Here is a 15,765-nt window from a genome sequence, read left to right as displayed (position 1 = left end):
AATTAGGTTCTTATCAAAATAGTTTCCAATTTTCTCTTAACTTCGAAACTGATATAGTAAAAAATCATGTATATAACTTGATTGTGCATTCCAGGGTTGATGTTATACAAGCATTATTACACAAAAAGACCAGGCATACCTAAGATAGGAAGAAATATGGCAGGGCTCGTTAACCGACTAATCGACAATAGTTTCCTCTCTACTCAGATACTTTGTGAAAGTCAGGTATATTCAGATTTCTTGCACCACAGAAATCCCTGGCCTTCATTTACTTTATATAGAAATGATTCCAATGAGCTTCAACAGTAAAATACACAGATTCTAATTGTGGGAAAAAGAAAGGTGGTATTGGATCAATACTCAGGATCAGATGATACCTTGAGTTCTGGTATTGGAGGAGACATGTGGGTTAGTACATCCCTTAATAACAATCCAAGGGGCTGTTTTTCATGCGAAACTAAGTACTTGAACTTTTGATACTTTAAGCACATTCTGCTGAAACCACTGGATAGATTTCTTTTGGCGTCGCGACTTTATTTGTGGCTTTTCGGTTGCCAGAACCCGCAGCACATACTTTGTTTTATTTTTTATGAATCCATGACAGACTCTAACTCGTTCCAGTCTATAAGTTTCGTGTGAGTTTTATTCGGTCGTAGCCTGTAACTGCAGGCTGTTCTTGTTTATAACCGGCCCTGGAGACACATCTAGTGGGAGAGTGCTTAACTGGTCAGGGGGGTGGGGGTGCAGGGATTGGGAGGAGGGTGGGGTAGTTGTTGGCTACCCCCAGTACTTTTCCGCTCCCCATCAGCCTACATTCCTGCCAGTAGTCAGCTCCTATTCCCCACTGTCAACAAACAGCCGGGCATATCGGGCTTAAATGTTCGGGCATTCTGTCAGTGGCGTGTTGGTGGAAGAGACTGTAACTGGACAACAACAACTCCAGTGGAAATTTCCCCTCGCTGCAGGCCAGGGGGAGCTGTTCATGGCCTATTACACAGAACTGGGGTCACTTCAGTTAAAAATGGCATTTAAATACCAATAATTCACTCCACAGGGTGCAGCTTCCTCATAACAAAAGATCCCCTCTGGTTAAAAGTTTGAATCAAATCCACTTCTTCCTGAACTTCTTAGTAACACACCCCTGCTTACAATTTGTTTTAAAAAGACCAAAACATTTAATAATTAATCAAGCCCATTGTGTTCTAACTATTTGTCTGGCCGGTGCAATCATTACTGCCTTCAGAGAGTTTAGTTCCTATTCATGAAACAACAATTAAAAGTCATGCGTCATAAATGCAGAATGAAGAGGACGCTCCACTAATCAAGCACATGATTTGAGCTTTTACATGGTTATTATAATCATCCTGAAACAAGCTGCTCCCAGTGAACAATGACGAGAGTGACGAGGGGAAATATAAGTGACGGAGACAAAGTGAACTTTCAAAGGTTATGTAGCCCCAAACTGTGATGAAACAGATGTTTTAATGTAGATTTGTTCATGTTTTATTTACTGCCGAGACACTTCCGATCAGATGATTGATAATGTGGAGCTTAAGTACTGTTTTGGGTCGTTTTCTTAAAGATCTAACCTCACGCCAAAATGCTAAAATAACAGGAAAACAGTCGAATGTCCTCTTCTTCATTCTCTGGTGGTTGGCAAATAACTAAATTGTGCCTCACAGCCAACATCTGATCAACATCTGTCTGCTTGCTGTGTTGAATCTCAGCTGTTTAAATCTCTGTTGTGTCCCATCTTGCTCTGTTTTAAGGGCGCCGACCCCAAGATCGAGTTGTTCCCATTAATGTTCCCATTCTTCCTTGTCAGAAACCTGAATGGTCATAAAAAGTGATTTGATTGCTGCTGCTGCTAAAGATATAACCTTAAAATGTCTAAAAACAACCAGACCTCTTTTACTTGTCTTGTTTAGTCGTGAGCTTCAAGCAATGTTTAAACTCAGAGAAATCTGTAATGTTACTCAAGGTAACGGTGGGTTTCATTTAGTCACTTGCCGCTATGAATTCTGGGGAAACACCGGATGACACATCAGAGAGTGAGGAAGGTAGTCGACCATTGTGACTAAACATAAATGGATCAGAGCAAATCGTTACCTCGTCCATGAACATCAGATAGATTTTCGTCGGCGACACTGGTTCTTGAACAGTGAAGACAACAACTCCCACAATCCCACCCTACTTCATGACGTAATCAAACTAGTCTTTTCACTAGTTTTTAATTGTAAAGACAAAATAAATATAAGCACAGGTTGATGGCCACAGCTGTGCTACTATGCATTTAGAGCTGCAGCGACATTTTGGAAGAACTGTACCGCCAATCCGGATAAAGTTTCTATCGACAAAATGAGGAAATGCTGTTAATAAACGTGTCCTGTTGTAAAACATTGATAATGAAATATCCGAATTCACTGATGAAGAATTTCACACTGTTTTATTTGGATTATATTTGTGTTCTGAAGACTTAATTTTCCCCTGAGAGCAGCTTGTTTATTCAATTATGGAAAAAATAAATAATACAGAGTTTGTATTATTACCTCGCTAATATATTGTAAATATTAAAATTCTGAGTTCTGCGCTTTAGACCGAACGCCAGAGATCCTCTACACAGGGCCCCATGTGTTGTCCACAGGCTCAAAAACTGTTTTTCCTTCTCGTCTCCCCGCTGTAGGCTGGACTGCCTTCAGCCCCCTGAGAGAGAGAGAGAGAGAGAGTGAATAAACAGCAGTGAAGGAAATGAATGAATCAGAAAATTCATCACAACATGAAAAAAGAAAAACCATCTATTTATATGTAGGTTATGTTATATAAGAAACACCCACAAGTATGTTATGTCTTTGATGTTCTCGGTGTGAGTGTGATGGCTGTTGTGTGCTCGGCCCCGCAGGGGAAAATCACTATAATATCCCTGTAATCAGCGGTATAGTCAGAATCTGACAGAACCAGAGCCAGGCCTCCTCTGGACTGTCTGATTCAACCAGGTACACTTATTTCAAATCACATTTTGATCTGTGAGCCTCATTTTTTGTGATCATCTTATCTGCTTGTTTGCTGGAAGATGTCTGAGGAAGAAACAAAAGCCAGATAAACTAAGATGATGTTCTTATTGAAGGTAACATGATGTGCGTGGCCGACATAAATTGAAAATATAACAACTGAAAGAAGCTTCACACAATATATAGATTACAACACCTTAGACTAAGTGAATTGTGCGAAATTTGTGCACAAGCAGTTTAGTAGTGGATCTCTGGCAGACATGACGTGAGATGGAGCTCCAGTAAAAGGTCACCCAGGACGACTTTCTCTTTGTGCGTGCTCAGGCCTTTAAATTTATTTCTCATACCATCCTCTTATTCATTCCTGTCACGCATGCTCACTCATACTTTCCTGTAACTATATCGTCAACTGAGATATCAGCTGTTCACATCAGCCGGTCGAATCCATCCAATAACACAGCGACACACCTACATTGTTAGCCTATCATCTCGCTCCTGTCTTTTTAAATATGATCCTGGCTCTGCCTGTGGTTCATTCATGCTGCTCTTTTGCGTGCCCCCTCCTGATCCCCATGACCGCCAGGCCTCGTAGATTCCACCACCAGTATCTGGATGCCATGGAGGGATTTATCGTGCAGCTGCCCTTTTGACGCCCCTCGATTACAAAATCTCCCCGTAGAGTCTGAGTGCCAAAGACTTTCTGTGAATACTGTAAACATTTGATTTACTGCATTCACTTGTCTCTCCTAATTGAACTAGAAGTGTAGAGGTTTGAATGTTATATATATGTGGAATATACAGTAATACTACAATACTATAAGATGTATAAGATGAATTTGAGAGAAAACTATGATATAATGTTTTAGATAATGTTGAACTTACATAAGTGGTGTTGTAACTTACAGTATGTACAATGTTTACAGTATGTACTGTACAGTGTACAGTATGTACAGTACAGTGTACAGTATATATAGTATGTGCAGTATGTACAGTATGACTATGTACAGTGTTGCCAATAGACAGTGGAGAGCAACATTTATGCATATATAATACATTATACATATTATACATTTATTTATAATATAATAATATAAAGGCACAATCATGAAACTATACTTGTAATAGAGTACTGTTACATCAGAATCAGAATCAGCTTTATTGGCCAAATATGTGTACACAAACAAGGAATTTGACTGAAAAATTAAGACTAATATGTACAAGAAAAAAATAGTTTAAATAGTTTACATTTTTTACACTAACACAGTATTTACATTAAAACAATATTTACATTAAAACAGTGGCAGGATTTATTGCACAGTGTTTTTTTCTGATCCTCTGTCTGTTCATCACAGTGACAGCCTGGGGGGAGAAACTGTCTCTGTGTCTGGTTGTTTTAGCGTACAGCGCTCTGTAGCGCCTACCAGAGGGAAGGAGCTGAACAGTTTGTGAAGGGTCTGCAGAGATGTTACCTTCCCGTTTCCTGACACTGGACTGGTACTGGGGTGTAGGGGGGCTCCTCCTGAAGTCCACTCTCATCTCCACGGTCTTGAGCGGGTTCAGCTTGTTTTTGTTAGTTTTTTGGTTGGTTGGTTGGTTTGTCATCAGGATTACACAAAAACTACAGAACGGATGTCTGCTAAACTTGGATAGAGGATGGGTCTCGGCCCAGAATACAGTAGACCTCATACATTTTTGGTGCAGATCTCGATAAAGGGACGAATACAGGAACTTTTTCTCATGGATCATCATCAAAAAATCAGGCATATTAAGGTGGCTGGTATCTATTAGTGAGCACAATCTGATGTGGATCCAAATAAAATCAGGATCTAGATTCATGTTTTATTGGATGTTAGATTAGGCTTGATTGAATTAAAAGGGACTGTTGGGTGTTTCTGTCCTTGTGTATGTAGGATCCTACATTTATGTGAGTCTCTGGTGAATCTCTACAGATTCTCTTCTCATCTACGTCCTGCATGTGATCTTAACGTCTGCTGTCAGCGTTTCACTCTCCTGTCCAGCTCGAGTTACGTCCACGTCCACAGAAGCATGCACTCTGATAATTGTGTCATCATATTCTCAGATGACACAGCTATCTCGGGCTTAGTGCACAAGAATAGCGCCCCGTCAGTATAAAGGGAGAGCTGTGAAACGGTGTGATAAGAACCATCTAACGCTGAAAAAAAAAAAAAAAAAAAAGATGGCGGAGACAGGTTTTGATCCCAGAGGTAAAAGCCTGTGGTTATCCATCATGAATCCATCACTCACATCAGCTCCTGCAGGAAACGTGGAGTTTTACACTGACAGTACACCAACTCTGGAGACTCATACTGAGAGGGTTCCTGGTTTCGGTGAAGACTTGCGTTTCTTACACAGGAGGGTTTATGGAGCGGCACCATCCTGGAGAGCTTCATAAGATTCAGTATTTCAGCTGTGTTGGGTGACTTTTCCTCTGCAGCTAAATACTTTTATGCAACAGTCTGGAAGATTAATGAGCTCGGTAACACCTTGCATGAGTCAACTTTTTAATGACATGCAGATAAAAGTGCTTATGACTGAGCTCATACTTCCACCAGACTCCAGATTTGAAATGTTTTTTAATTTCTGCATTAATCAAGCTTTCTGTGCAGTGAATATCCTCGCTGCAGAGGACTGCTTGTGCAAAATACAACAGTATGTTTTACATCCCTGTGAACTTAAGTGTACTTTTGATATGGGGCTGTTTTCCATGTCTGGTCCACTTTGTTCCAATTTAAGAAAATTATATTTTAGATATTAGTAAGCTTTCAATCCAAAATGGTGAAGCGGTTCAACATGACACTGGCCTCCTGCACAAAGCCATAACAACCCAGTCACCAGAATAAAATGTTGGTGTTGTACTTTTTATGCAAACAACAGATATGTTGAATTGTACACTTCATACGTATCATGTCAAGATTTCTAAGATACATGTCGTATTACGTTCAGATAACGTCTACGTGAACTGACTCGCGTCTGGAGAAGGAGGGGATGTTGATGGCATGACAGCTGGGTTTGATGGCAGCCGAGTGGGAGACATCATTTCATCATTGGTAAGTGTGAAACCATATCGTGTTTAATGGGACGTTGGGACGTTTTCCATCTGTGTTGGTGGCAACAAATCAGGTATGGCAAATACATACAAACAACCTTTATCTAACCAAGTGTTCTGTGTGTCCAAACCAAACCAGACACATAGCACGGCATTATCACAGCATACAACTGACAGATACACAAGAGTTTAAACATAAAGAAACTTATGATCAAATGTAAAGTGTCAAGATATCTGTGATTTTGCATAAATGTATATTGCCAAGAATTATTATGTTGATTGGGTTGCCATAACAAAATGGTTTATCCAATTTGGTCTAGGAGAGCAGAGCTAATTATTATAATTTTATATATAGCACTTTAAAAACAGTTACAAAGTGCTTCACGCACAGGAAAAGATACACACATTCAAATACCAGTATACGTACATATCACCTAATGTATCATGCTGAACTGTGGTGGACCTCAGTGATGCTCTTGTGTGTGGTTAAGGAGGTCGTTTACAGGTTACACACTGAAGCTACCAGTGAAATAATTTATTTTAAATGTGGGAAGAAATGTTGAATGTGTAGTGTAGAAATAAAAAATATGGGAATATTGAAAAACAGAAAAAGAATCGGTCACACAAACAAGACATATAGTAGTTACAGTTTGTATATGCAGTATCATTTTCAGTATTTAAAGTCATGCAAGAAACTCAGAAAGTAAAAAAGTAAAGATGAACTTAAGAGTTAATAAACTTTAAACTCTAAAACTCACCAAAGACATCAATAATAAAGCAATTCCTCTTTCTTGACACAAGTTGTGTGCACATAAAAGTGAGACATTGACACACATTAGAGGGTCAAGGCCATAAAAGACTGAGGACTTGAATAAAGGCCATATTAAATTGTGTGTTTGTGAGGTAGTTTTTTTCCAGTTCTGTGCCACATACAGACACTTTCTCCTCACAGTGTGTAAAACAGAAGGTGTGAGGAGTTCTCATGTATGTAGGAAGGAGCTCGGTGGAGCCATGTGGCTTTAAATGTAAGCTGTTGAATTGTTTGCCTTTAGCTCGTGCTATAAATACACTTCAGTCTGCTTATCTGCTGCTTTTATCTTATTCCCTCTCCTGCTGAGGAGCTGTGCAGGACCTGATGTGTCTGTGGTTTGAATTATTGGAGGAGGGTGGTGGTGGGGAGGAGGACAAATATCTAAATAAGAGTGTTAGATAATCTTTTGTGCAGGTTGCTCAGAGATGCGTTGCCTTGACTCTCCCTCCTCGGCACAGGGGTGAGTGAAGCCGTAGACATGAGATGTTCTCGCTAAGAGGAGAGACTGACGCTCCTGTTCCCGCGACATCATCATCCCACACTGGTGGAGCTCCACGGTGCGCGGCGTGAAGCGCTCAGTCCTGCACAGAGGCAGCTACAGGAGGCGTGCTCGTCCGCCTGCCACAGGAGCACAGGAGCAGGAGGAGGACTGGGAAGCAGAGGCCAGCAGGCTTTTTTACCGGCCACTTGACACACCGTGAAAGAGAGCGCTTTTTTTTTTCTGGGGTTGCTCTTCTTCTCCTCCTCCTCCCCAACCTCCCCTCCTCCCGCCCGCCTCCCACTCCACCGAGCGATGGCATCCACGGATCGATCACCGGGAGCGCGTGAGTTATCCTCTTTTTATTCGATCCGTGCCATGTCTTTTTTGAATGTGACGGACACAGTGCGTGCAGGAGACTGGATGTGTTGACAGTGTAGCGCATCACAGCCGATGTTTTCCGTGCCTCGTTTCGAAATGGGCCAAACACGAGGACGTAGGATCAGAAACACACACACACACACAAAAAAAATCATCATCTGCTGTGTTTATTTATTATACGCGCATTTTCATTTGCAGTGGCCACAGCTGATAGCATACATCTCCTTAAAGGAGACGCTCGGCTCCGGCAGCATCAGCACCACACGGAGCAGAGATGCCCTCCTGGCCGCAGGCAGCCTCCAACTTCAGCTCAGTGCTGATGGAAAGCGGTCAGCAAGAAGTAGCCTACATCTGTCTGGTCTGTTGTTCTCTGGCCTGCTTTCATCACTGCGTGTTATAGTTATCCGAGAGAGTAACAGGAGAGGGATGAACAGCCTGAATAAATCTTCAACAAAGAGCTGAATGTGTAGTTATCCTCTTGGATTATCATTTACAGGACGCCTGATAGACAGAGTCATGATAGACAGACAGCAGAACAAGACCCCATAAGAATATTTAGGAATTTTAGGCAAATGGTGATTTTATTTATTTAAAAAATGGGTACATGTTTCATGCAAAACGTAAAAAGCTAAACTTGGACTTGGATGTGGGAGATTTTGGATTATTTCATCAAGCATATCTTTCTATACAGGCATCATAGCTGAATTGACATTTTTAGTATCCCTTCTTGAACAGCATTGATACAATTTTTTATTTTTTTTAAATGGTATAAGCCTGTAATAATATTTGGAAATTTTAGGCTACAGTAGATACTTTTTTCACTCTGAAGAATTGCCATTATTTTGCACAGAGAACAAAAAATTAACCCTTGCTAAACTCATTCTTATCCCTAAAAGAGTCTGTGCTGGCAGCTGTGTGAGGCTGTGCTGAGCTAAATGCCGATGTCAGCATGCTAACATGCTCATAATGATAAAACGAATCGCTGATGTTTAGCAGGAATATGTTTACCATGTTCACAATCTAATTTTAGTGTGATAGCATGCTAAAGTTGATAATCATATCAAACTTTGACGGCACTAATCGAAATGTAACAGGATCTGCAAGTTTATTGTGATCCATCTGATGGGGACCGTGAATGTCTGATCCAATTTCACTTTGAACCAAAAATGTGACATTAGAGGAAAAGTTGGAGGATCAACAAAGTCTTTAGGATTCATCATCTGGGAGCCATGAACGTCTGTACAGACTTTTGTGCTAATCCACATGAGAGATCAGAAGATATTTGACTCGATGTGTGAAGGTGTTGACCTGCTGGTGTTGGTATATCAAGTCAGGGGATCTTAATGCCAGTAGCATACATCATCTGGCGACCATGAATATTTGTTGCACCTCATGTCAATCAATCAAATTTTTGTTGAGCGATGTCACTTTGAATCAGAAATGTGAACCGTGGGAACCATGAACACCTGTACATATTTTCGTCCCTGACAAAGGTGTGGAGATATTTTACTTGATGTGTGAAAACCTTAACTTGCTGGTCATGCTAGATCAAGTCAGGCGATCATAAAGTCATCAGGATTCATCCTCTGGGGACCATGAACTTTAGTTGCATTTCATGGCAATACATCCAGTCGTTGTCACGTTATTTAGTCTGTCGCAATGTGGTACATCCATGAAGTGGACGTGGAGATATTTTACCTGATGTGAAAACTTTTACCTGCTGGTGGTGCTATATCATGTTATGTTGTTAGGATACATCATCTGGGGACCATGAATATTTGTAGCATTTCATAACAATCTAAACATTTCTCTTTAAACCACAAATGCCAACCTGCTGGTGGCAATAGAGGAAAAGTCAATGGGTCACTACATTTTTTAGATACAACATCTGGGGATCATGAATATATGTTGCATTTCATGGCAGTCCATCCAATATGGGCCGAACAATAGACTGGCTGTCATTGCCTGCCCTGGAGCAACGCTGCTAGCATGGCTAAAAACACATAAAAAGTCTAATAAGAGAGGGTGCTAATTGGGCTGTCAGAGTATTTTTGGCTTGGAAAATACAAACACTGCAAATCAAGGATAGATGAGTGCCAGACGAGACCAAAATGGTTGCTCGCCTTTCTCCTTTTATCAGAAGAGTTTGCACACTGGGTTTTTTGTATGAACTGAGGCTTTAAAGGAAGCCTGTTATTGTCCCAAAGAAAGCCTGCAGTGGATTAAGAGTGGACAGAGACGTGGTGCTGAAATGAAGCCAGGTTTCTCTCACAGCTTAAAGAAACGTGGAGAGCCTCAGCTGAAAGAAAAAAACCCTGAGTACTTCCTCATGCTATCAGCATTCAGATCTCTGATTCAAGTCATCACCTCACATGCTCAGACAGGCCTGATAATTACTGCAGCTCCATGCTAAAGTCTGTCAGTCACTGTCTCTGCCGCGGTCTGTAAGAGGGGTCACTGGGTTACATTAAGAAATCCTTATATTTCACTTGAGCCCGATCTTGCTGCTCTTCAGACTTCAGTTGATTACCACCACTTCATTTGAAGTATTCAGCCCACCTTTCTTGTCAGTTCCCGGGGGGTCCCGTCCGAGGGAGGTAATTTAAGGAAGTGAATCATGGCTTAAACCGACCTGCTAATCACCAATCACATAGCCGCAGCACTGCTGTACAGTATCTCATGGGTCTGGGCTTGTTTTTCTGTATTTCTGCACTTGTTAATCATGTTTTTCCCCCCCCCCCACACTTTTAAATTGGTTCGCAGCGAGCTCCTCCATGCTTGAAGCTGTTGTATAATGTACTTTGTTATGTGCTGATGAGTGCTGTTGATGCTGCTTTTGTGAAACATGATGCGCTGTGAAGTGAGGTTGCAGTATGCCAGGGATCTATTCTCATGAGGAAATGACCTCTCAGTCTGATTTGGTTTTTAGATTATTAGATTTCTACCGAGGACACTGGCCAAGTCCGATATGATATAACTTATATCAGGAGTTTTTTGTTGTATTTTGTTTGAGAGCAGCAAATGAGAAAGTGACACGCTCCAACAGGTTGGATTTGGCTTTGGCTTTGTAATCACGGATGACAAGTGTTTGTTGCATGTGTGGAGTTAATTAGAGTGTTATTAGAGGCTGCATTGAGCCAGCTGACCTTGAGGAGGGCTGTTCTGGAGCAACTCCTGCAAAATGAAGGAGCGAATGTGTGTGTGTGTGTGTGTGTGTGTGTGTTCGTGAGGTGGGAGGAGGGGTTACTGACGCAATCAGCCTGAGAACATTGGCACCTTCGACTGTACAGAGAAAGTGTTTTTGTCTGTTGAATGAATTACAAGAAAATGGGAATTACAGCTGAAACACTTGCTGTTAGCACGGCGTGTTCAGTGTTCTGGATAACGGCACTGAATCACATCCTCACATGAAACCATGTCGAGCTTTTTTGAAAAGAACAAGATTACACAGTCAAAGTAACACATTAGAAAGGCCTCATTCAAATCAAAATAATCCAATGAACAACTTCTGAACCCTGACGCAAAAAGGAAGCATTTGCAAGTTGTTGCCTCAGTGTTGCAAAGTTAGGAAAAGCAGCAGAGTCAACTTCAGCTTTCTGCAGTGGCACATTTGTAAGCCTGCAGATCCCTGGGACAAATCTTTTCTGCAAATTGCACATGAAGTTCTGATGAGCATGTGCATACAAATCTGTTTTTCAGTTATTATAATAAGCAGTCTTCTTCTCCCACACACGTTGATGATGACATTAATTAAATTTACATATTCTGCAAGGCTCAGATTTTTGTTCCATCCTATAAATAAGTGAATAATTAATTAAAAGCAAGCATTTACCGCACTGTTATTAGTTTTTTTTTTTTTTTTTTTAAATAAATGTTATATAAGTATACTGTGCAGCCTCAAAAGCTGCACATTAGAGGTGTCCAACTCGTCATCTCCCAGGACAGACTGTCGCCCATAAGACAAACTCTCTGCAACTGTAAGATCAATAATCCTGAGCTAAACTAAACGACAAATTACATCGTCAGTTATTACCTTATAAAACCATTGCAAATTACTCATATGGCTGCTTTTTTAATCCGTTAATCCTATAGCTAAAAGGTCCAGTGTGTAGGATTAAGGTGTGTAAATGTTATGTAAGATTCACTGTATAATAACCTAGAGAAGGCCTTTCACTATTTTTGCGTTTTAAGTGGCCACCATGGATGAGGTTGAGGCGAGGGTGTTCGGCTGATAGCAGTCTGCAGCCTCATTACTAGATGCCACTAACTCCCACACTGGACCTGTAAGGCCTGGTTAGGTTTAGGCAGAAAAACGAAGTAGCATTGTACTCCTATAACGCTGTCAGACTCACGATTAATAAAAGAATCGAATTGATGCAGAGCATGAACTGTCAACTTGTTTGCTCCATACACCCATCTTCCCCACCTGGCACTAACATTACCCACAATGCAACATGCAACAGTCTGATCATAGACTCTGGGGTGTTATGCAAGAAGCAGCAGTTGCAGCCTTGCACCACCAGCCTCAATCCTGAAGAATGTCCCATTGGACCGAAAGCCTGTTAATCAAAAAATCCCCAAAACAAAACGGCCATTGCTCTGAAGATGAACTTTACCAAAAATATACATTCTTCCGTATATTTTATAACTAACATATATATTTTAACCCAAACCATCATCCCTGCCTAAACCTAACCAGGTAGTTTTGGTGCCTAAACTCAACCAAATTACCACCGTTTCACAACATTAATCCTGTGTTTATTATTGTTACAATGATGACGAAGGTCACCTTTCTTCATCCTCTCCTTGCATGTCCAAACACACTAAGATATTAAGGGTAAAAACTGCGAGGAGAGTGTTTCTTTTCAGAGCAATTGGTGGATAACATGCTGTCAGCCAAATGGGCTTTTTTTCATTTTTTGGACTTTGTAGGTTTTGGAAAAATGTGTTGTCGGAACAATGCTTAGTCCCTGAATAGGTGTCAGCGGAGGTCTGGTAAACTCACTTCTTTTTACCTCCACACCTACATGTTGTTCTCAATTTGCAAAAACTTGTAGTCTTCAGCTTGAACAGATGCTGACTCAAGTGACATTTATCAAATTCATCAGATTTCACAAAAGGCTTTATAGAATGTTTCACATATCTAGAAGGACTCCTGAAGGCTTTTAAAAATAAAAATAAGTGAAGTTCCCCTTTAAAGATACAGAGATATTGTAGTAATGATTAAAAGAAACTAAAGAAATATAGCTTGTCAGTAGGAAATGTTGGCCCATCTGTCTACCTATGATGTTTGGTGGTTCAATGATGTCACACTACTTGCTCCTTGTGACAGACAACAGTAGTAATTCACATGAAAGGTTCTTGTCATTAACTGCAATCATATGTTGTGTAGCGGATTTTGTTGTGAGGAAAGAGTGAGTCAGATTAATGTTCTTCATGGACCTGGACATGCACTTTATGGTGTTTCCTTCCCCTGAACCCGACTGTCCACTTTCACAGAATCTGAGAATTAGAGCTGTCAACATGCTAAAACGTCAGAACACACTGTTTTCTTCATACAAAAAAACAAAACAATTGTCGTCTTCTTCATTAGTGAACATGGTCTTTTTTAAAGGCAGCTCCGTCAGAATGAAATAATAATAATAATGAGAAAGAAAGTCAACCAAACAAAGCATAGACCATGCCAGTCTGTCCGTTTTTTCACTTTCTTTCAAAAAAAAAGGTGAAAAAGGAAAAATTCTGGGTATTTTTTTTATGCAGTGAAACCTTGGAACTTGCTTTCAGCTCGATGGGTGAAGAGCTGCTTGTGTTAAGGGTTGTGATTTTCAGACCGTGTGCTTTATTTCTTTTCTTAGCTGAGAGTTAACTGTACATCAGCCACATCACGACAACAGGGAGTGCTGGAGTTTGTCTGTCTCCGATGGCTGTGCAGTCTGGATTAGACGTTCTGACAGCTTCATCGACGGTGCTAATCATTGTTCGCTCCGGTGTCACGGGGGTGCACGTTTAGCATAAATGAATAAACCTTAGATGAATCACTACTGAATCAAATGTTAGGTAAAATAGATCCAAACTGGGATTACGACAGAGCCCACAGGCCTGTTGGTGAGAGAATAAAAATAGTGTTAATGATCCAAACAAACACTTAAAGGGTAGTTCTGGCTATTTATAGTTGATATACTTCATGAAATATTCAAGCCCAACACTTTTTAAGTCTTGTTTACACGCTGCCCCAAAAATAATATTTATTCCAGGCGTATAAGTGTATCCCCAATTTTAATATCATCGCAGCAAAGGTAACATGATTTACAGTTGATTTCACAGTACATATTGCAGTGTGAAGTTGCATTAATAACTCGCGTTGTTCACTCTGAAGCTTGATGATGCTGTAGTTTCCACTGAGCACCTGAGAGCCCGGCTCCGACATGAGAATATGAGGTCATTTATCTCACTCTGCAGTATCATCACTGGTGGGCAGCATACATTAGACCAAACACACACACACACACATAGAGAGAGAGAGAGAGGAAGTGTCCTGCCTAGGAACAGCGCTGACATAATTTGCAAAGAGCTAATTTATGCAAAACCAATTCCATTTCCCTCCAATGTCGTCTTCATAGTCGTCTCCAATGTTTCCTGCCCCCGGGTCCCCTCTCCCTGTGAATCTACACACTTATCCTATGATTATGTTCATACACATAAATATGAAGGTTTATGTAAGCTACTTACAGACTGAATCACTAAATGAAGAGGGGAGAGCAGAGGCCCTGCTGGCTGATGGAATATTCATAGACAGCTTTTAAGGGTCACGAGGGGTAAAGAAAGAGGGGAGACAGAGAGAACTAAGAGGAGGCGATGCTCTGCCTCCCTATCGTAGATCAGACTTTTCCATTTAGGCCAGGCTTGTGAATTAGTCAAAAGGATTGCAATGTAAGACTGTGTCAGATGGTTCGTTTCATAAGTCAGAGCAGCAGGTTTGTGTGTTTGTGAAATTAGAATTTTTGGAAGAAGTCACCGTTCTGGGCGCAGACACGAGATAAAGACCATTTCCAAAAGATGCTAACCAGTCACGACCGGTGACTAAGTGTTAATCATTTTCAATACAGCGAGTACCGACATCCAATTAAGCAAAATATGTCCTCAGGCTCAGCCGCATGAGAGGAGAGGCTGTTTTTTTTAAATGCTTGATAACAAGTGTTGCTCGGAAAGTGTCAATCTCCTGTCCAGCCGCTGACAGACAGGTAGCTCCCTGTTGCACGGAGGTAATGTCCATCCAGCGCCAGCCAGATTTCACCCATCAGGTTTATGGCACAGTGACGAAGGCCAAATGGAGGACAGTTCTGTGCCAAACCAAAGCTTTGATAGTTTCAGGAAACAACGTTTCTAAAGGATCCTCAAGGTTGAAAACCCTGAAGACAAACACGCCCCCTCCTCTTATTACCCTCTCTATGTCATCTATTCATTAATGTCTGCTGCCATTCCGTTTAAATCTTGTACTTTAAAGTGGATTATTAGTTTTTTTCCTAATAATTCAGGAAAAGTATTTGTGTTCAGTGCATGCTCCTTTTATGATGTATTTTTTGTCATAATCCACTGGTTAAATCTTTGCTGACGTTGAAAAGTGGTCGTGTGGATGTTTTTGCCCAGTGAGTGCTGTTGCAATCAGCCCCTGCACATGGGGGGGGCAGATAAAACATTTGACTCCTTGTGTTTTAATTAATATTGTGACTCAAAACATTTGATGACTGTTGAACAAGCAGAACACAGATCCAAGTTACCAACATAGAAATGATATCCAAATAGTTCAAGCAGCTCGAGCAGGGTCTTCCCTACTAATCCTAATCCTTTCTGAGTTTTGACACGTCATATTTTTCGTAGCTCTCACATTGAGTAGATAGTCAGTAATAGCAGCGCTGGGTTCAGTTTGTCATTTGCTAAGTGATAGTTGTACACAAATGTACAAAACTTCCTTCAGTCACAGAGGGAAGTGTGTGTTCTTGAGCTCTGCCTCACTAAAGTT

The 15,765-nt window shown here is 40.9% G+C and overlaps 1 protein-coding gene across 1 annotated transcript in view; it reads left to right on the top strand.

Moving 5' to 3' along the window:
- Positions 1-6,011: 6,011 nt before the first annotated feature.
- Positions 6,012-15,765, top strand: part of LOC141015107 (TANK-binding kinase 1-binding protein 1-like) — a 69,147-nt gene continuing 59,393 nt past the window's right edge. The window contains exon 1 of the mRNA XM_073489027.1: positions 6,012-6,076. The gene's annotated coding sequence lies outside the window, so the exon portion shown is untranslated. The remainder of the gene's footprint in view (positions 6,077-15,765) is intronic.

Source organism: Pagrus major, chromosome 20, assembly GCF_040436345.1.
Source record: "Pagrus major chromosome 20, Pma_NU_1.0".
Lineage (NCBI taxonomy): Eukaryota > Metazoa > Chordata > Actinopteri > Spariformes > Sparidae > Pagrus > Pagrus major.
This window is presented reverse-complemented; position numbering and strand designations above follow the sequence as displayed.